The sequence below is a fragment of the Peromyscus californicus genome, unplaced genomic scaffold, assembly GCF_007827085.1.
Source record: "Peromyscus californicus insignis strain IS unplaced genomic scaffold, ASM782708v3 Scaffold_14__1_contigs__length_90479793_seg_2, whole genome shotgun sequence".
NCBI lineage: Eukaryota > Metazoa > Chordata > Mammalia > Rodentia > Cricetidae > Peromyscus > Peromyscus californicus.
In genome coordinates, this window is record NW_026294436.1 from 70389199 (window position 1) to 70395198 (window position 6000).

The following is a 6000-nucleotide window of genomic DNA, read 5'->3' on the forward strand; positions in this document are numbered from 1 at the left end:
AGTATTTTTTTTTTTAATCACAGAAACAGAAATGAAACTAGAAGACCCAGGTCTTGTTTCTTTGCAAGGCTGTTTTAGCTAAACTGCTTAGTCTTTTTTAGCTCAATGTATAATTAAAGTGCATCAATATTTTATATTAATAATACATAATTTATAAAATAACATCTGAGGTTAATAATTAAAATAACAATAATACCAACAATAATATGTTACCATGCTTATTTATAGTTGATGAATGGTTTTATTATCAATTATTAATTTTTTTCCCTCTGCCTAATGCCTGTCTACAGTAGCTAGGGTGGATGGTATGGAAGAGTAGAAAGTGCTAGAATCCTAGATTCAAATTCCAGCTCTGCCTTCAGTCTGCTCTTTAACATTCGACCTCATTTTTAGTACAATCAAGATAAGGATCTGTATCTCAGAGCACAGATGTGACACCTGAGGGGGGTGAGGTGGATAAATAGGCTCCCCAAGTGGAGGGAGAGCCATTAAGTTCTGTCTGAGGAATTGCTCCATGGTTTTCTGCAAATCACACACATCCTGTCAGGTGTGAGGCGAGGAGTCAGAAGCATGGACTTTAGAGCTCTGTAGACTTCTGGTTTAGTTCTGGATCCAATTCTCCCAAGCTCTGTGACCGTGGACAAGTGATGCGTCTTCCTGAACTTGAGTTTCTCGTATGAAAAATCATCTATAAAATAAATGCAGCCTCACAATGGATGGCAAGGGAAATATGATCAAAACATATTAGGAGATCAGACATAACCTTTATCAAAGTGGGGCTGGAGTTGGAAGGATGACGTCAAAGTCCAAGGAGTCCTCTTCCACCACTTGGACTCCGCTGTCAGATACATTCCCTGACACCAGGCTCTTAACTCACCCAACTGTTAACGATGCTCATGGTACAGGGTCCCTATAATGACCAGGTGGGACGATGATTCTCGTGGTGCTTTGTAATGTCACAGAGACAGGGATGTGTGACAACATATACGGAGTGTGAGCATCAGGTAGGTAATGGGTTGGGTGTTTGAATGCTGCAGCATGTATGCCAATTTTAGTGCAAGATGATACAAATCCTGCCTGTGCAGAACTACATAAAATTCCCTTCTCATTTTGCATCGTTCATCTATGTAACCCAGGGCTTCCCTGCCCGGGAACTGACTCACTTCCTGCAGGGAATCTATGTGTTATTCAGACATAAACATTTCCAGTCAATGGGTTTTAAGAGTAGGTTTACTGTCATTACTCTCACCAAAGACTTTTATCTGACCAAACAAACAAACAACAAACAAAACAAAACAAAAACATGACAGTAAATGTTAGAGTCAATTGCACTTGAGAAGGGACATCCATCTGTAGGACTGGTCCTTTTTAAATGGTATGTTGTCTTTATTATTACCTGATTTTTAAATTGCATTTGTATGTCTGTGCCTGTGCCTAGGTCTGCACATCTGAGTGCAGGGGCCCATGGAGGCCAGAAGAAGCCACTGGATCCCTGGAGCTGAGTTTCAGACAGTCATGAGCTTCCACCCAATGTGGGTGCTGGAAACTAAACTTGTGTCCCCTGAAGAAGCAGTATGGGCTTTGTACAGCTGAGTATCACCTCTCCAGGCCTGGACAGACTGGTTCTTACTTCCATTCATATCTAGTGCTTTCTACGATGTGTTAGAATCTAGGATGATTAAATGAGTGATGTCTGTTTCTTCTTTGGTTGAGTGTTATGACCCAGCGCCTTCTTCTGGAAACCTATGGAATCCAGGTGCAGCTCTTGACCTCTGACCCCTTTGTCTCTTCAAACGTTCTGCGTTTGTGGAGCTCTTTGTTTGAAGACCGTCCTGCTCCAGGAGAATCTGTGATCTCAGTGACTTGTCCCTCACAGTGAGATGATTTCATTAGAGAAATTCAGCTCTGTAAATCCCATCTCTTCCAACACAGGAAATGAGCTCATGCTGGGTAGGCCACATACCTACCACAGTGCCTCAGTGACGCCCAGGCTCCCATCCCTTCTGTCTTGAGTGTATGAAGAAGAAAAGCGGCAGGCTCCAGTACGCCACATGACATCCTGAAAGCTTCCTGCACTTAGCTTGATCACTATCGCTTCCCATGGAACAGAGCTTTAGGCAAAATGTGGGGGAATGGTCCAGTAACTGGAAAAAAATGAAAGACATTGGTGAACACGAGCACTGTAGAAAGCGTTGATATATATATATATATATATTTTAGGTGATGATAGAAACAGGAGTAACGTGATTGTGGGTTATTCGCTTATTTCTCAAAACCCCTAACCAGAGGTTTAGAGGCCAAAAGGCAAATCCTTCTCTTAAGTTTCCTAGAGAGATCTTGGAGGGAGACAAATATCCTTAGGTGCTTTGGGAAGGCCACCTATTGCACAGTATCTCTATGCTGTACGGGGCTAGCATGCAGAGCCATGGGCAGTGGGAACTCAGAATGTTCCAGAATGGGGAATGTCTGTAACTGTTGGACTTTGGAGGTATTCAGGAGCTGAAATACAGGATCCACAGATGTAACCAGCACTGGACAGATGTTTTCCCAAGGATCCAGACTCTCTGATATGTTTGAATAGCAGGTTTATTTTGTCCTAAGGAATGTCCCCAGGGGAACAGATGTGTGATCTGGGTGCTAACATGTTCTCTTCTGGGCACTGGCGTGAAGGGTGCATGGGTTGATGGTAAAGGGCCAGGAATTGGAAGTTTCTAGAATTTTAAGTTGAGCACATGGTTTAGGAAGCCTGTGCTGCCATTTTCTTGTCATTTTGGCATTTATTCCTTTATATGAACTTTACTGGTTGTATAATTTCAAAATAACCTCACCTATTGATTCTAATTAGAATCAAATTTATTGATCAAGATTGAATTTTCTTTTTAATTTTTTACACTGATTTGTGTGTGTGTATGTGTGTGTGTGTGTGTGTGTGTGTGTGTGTGTGTGTGTATGAGAGAGAGAGAGAGAGAGAGAGAGAGAGAGATAGCATACATGTGGAGGTCACAGGACAGCTTGTAGGAGTTGTTTCTTTCCTTTCCACTGTATGGGTTTCTGGGATTGAAAATAGCTAGTCAGTCTTGATGGCCAGAGCCGTCACCTGCAGAGATATCTCACAGGCTCATGAGAAGTCCTCCCCCTCCTTGAATCAGGACCAAGATAAATACAAATGAAGAGTAAGAAGTTCAGTTCTCCCCACTGAAATGAAGAGAAAAGTTCTCCCCATTTTTTCCTTTGTCACTTTCTCACTGATATTCTGTGTTCAGAAAATAATTGGATCCTATGAGTTTGAAATTTAAGTGAGAATGATTGGCCAGTGATATAAAAGTGGGAGTCACTGGCATATTGCAAATCCAGGAGACTGCCTGAGAATATTAATGGGGTGTAGAGGGAAGGAGCCAAGGACAGCGCCATTAAGAGACTGGGGAGTGATAAGGAATGGCTGGCTTGTTTAGAGGAGAGAGGCACTTGTGGTGTCCTGGAAATAAGTGGGAAAGTAGAGAAGGCTGTGTTCAGCCAAGTCCGAAGGCTTCTGACAGCCAAGCAAGTGACTATGGAATGTGGTGTGGTGGAACATGGAAGTCACTCATGGTCCTGACCGGAGGTCACTCATGGAGTGGGCAAAATTCAAGGTTGATGTTTAAGTCAACGTATTCAATCCTTGACTGAATTTTGGGTTAATCTAACCCCACCCTCACCATCATCACTGTCATCATCATGACCAGTAATGGTAAAATCCATGAAGGATATGACTGAGGATAACAGAGAAATTTGAAATGGGTCATCCAGTGCTATTTAGAAATGGTAAGTTCCCTGAGTATTAAGTATTAAGTCCTATCTGAAACTATTTTTAGGATATACACACTACAGTCAGCAGGAGGGATATGATGCCTATCATTAACTTGGAATAGTTCACCTAAAAGAACATATGCACATAGATACATATTTATATATACAAACTGTATATATGGCCTTAAAATTGAAATAAGACTTTTCAAGAAAATACAGAAATGGTTAATAATTTGTGTATTTAGATATATGTGGTATAAAATGTTTATTTAGATTAGTGCATTTGTGTTTTCTTGTACTGTTCTCAGTTTTTGTGGATGGAGCCTGGGGCCTTGGATGTGGAAGACAAGTGTTCCATCATTAGGCAGAAACACTCTGTTTTAGCTCTGTGTGTGTAGAATGTCACCCATTTGTTGAAAAGTAGCACCTTTGCTGAAATCAAACAATTTTCAAGTACTAGGAAAGTAAATTTAAAGTCTTGTGTTATTTAGAAAACTTGGCCACACATTGGCTATACTACTTTTTAAAAAACTGCATTATTTTTAACCCACTTTATCTTTTTATAATCTGCATTATTAAGGGTTTCACCATCCCTTTTAAAAGCCCAGATAATGCAAATTAATCAGACTCCGACTTTCGGTTTCACTGGTTTTCATGGAGTAACTCCTCCTGTTATGCAGATTTCAGTCACAGGTACGGTGTCTTTGCTCAGGAGAGATGTGTCATAACATTCTGTCTTCTGTCATCTCAGTTATGCACACAAGGTAGGTAGCTGGACCCCAGGAGCACAGCTGACTGGAAAATGCATCTAAATAATTCAGTAATAAGAATTCTGTGTGTTTATTATCTTTAAAAAATTTCAATTGATTCATCTAATTGTAAGCTCACGTAATTCAATATAGAAAATGTTTGTGTTTGACCTGCCCCATAAGACCCCTGGAAACGATGTTTGGCTCTTTGCCTGTTTGTGAAGTAGCTGCATCCCACATTGCTAAGGTTACTGTCTCACTATCGGGACTAATTCTGGGTCAGTAAGGGAATTTAAACTTTCCAAATCCTTAAGAGCAAAAGGAGGCCTGGAGTTTTCTTAGGCTGCACGTTCCTCAAGCCTTCCTGTCTGTCTACTCTCATGAACAGAAGATGGATCAGCATGTGGAGTTTATGTCCTCTCCCCATGCTCATGCCATCCATCACCCTTCCTCATAGATAACCGCTTCTGAACTAAAGCAAGTGAACTTTGAAAAGAGCTATACAGGCAAAGAACAGTGAGGGGTAGTTCACAGAGGGAGCCATACACACCACTGGTGGGAAGGCCAAGCAGTCCACCATGGCTATCACATGGAGGCTTCTCCAAAGTCGGAAAATAGGAACATGAACTAGCTGTTCCACTCCGGAGTATTTCTCCAAAGGACTCAAAATCAACACATCAGAGAGACGCTTGCATATCAGTGTTCTGCAGCTAAATTAGGGAATCAACCTAGGCGTCCAACAACAAAGGAATAGATAAAGAAAATGTGCTACCTAGCCATGGAGTATTTCGTTTTCATTCTAAAGGATGGACTTAAGTCATTTGTGGGAAAACAGATCCAACTGACTAGACAATCATATTAAGTAAGTAAAGCCAATTTTAGAAAGATAAGTACCATGTTTTCTTTCATCTCTTGTTCCTCGTTTTCATGTAAATAAAATATATGTGTTTATGACATGAAAGTAAAAGTGAACGTAAGGATCAAGGGAGACTCATAGGAGGGAGTGTCCTCGACTTACAGCATATGCTTGTACGAAATGTCCTTAATGAATATACTGAACACAGTGAAAACTTTAGAAGGCAGAAAAAAGAAAGACAAAGGAGGTCTTGGTTTGAGACCTTTCCCTGGGGACAAAATCTTTCATACCCTTGTAGTCCCTGGCTGGAGCTAGGATGGCTTGGGGTGTGTTGTATGCTTCACCTTCTCAGGAGGGGGTAACATGTTTCACTGCTTAATGGGCTGTTTCATTGGATACCCTGAAATGCCAAGGCCATAGCTGCCCACTTTGTGGGAGACCTTTCATTGTTTGAGGCTCTCCTCTTGCAAATGCATGGTTGACTAGGTAGATACCACAGAGCTGGGCCTTATCAACAACTGTTGCCATATCAACATCTGGAGGGCCACACCAGCATTTCTAAGTGGGAGATAGAACTCCCACAAAGGGCCCTGCCTCTTTCTGTCTTTT

At 41.4% G+C, this 6000-nt stretch overlaps 1 long non-coding RNA gene across 4 annotated transcripts in view; it reads left to right on the forward strand.

The window, feature by feature from the left end:
• Window positions 1–2864, forward strand: part of LOC128110126 (uncharacterized) — a 135688-nt gene extending 132824 nt beyond the window's left edge. For all 4 annotated transcript variants that reach the window (XR_008218054.1, XR_008218052.1, XR_008218051.1 and 1 more), the window contains one exon: window positions 1439–2864. This is a non-coding gene — a long non-coding RNA (uncharacterized LOC128110126). The remainder of the gene's footprint in view (window positions 1–1438) is intronic.
• The last annotated feature ends 3136 nt before the right edge of the window (window positions 2865–6000 follow it).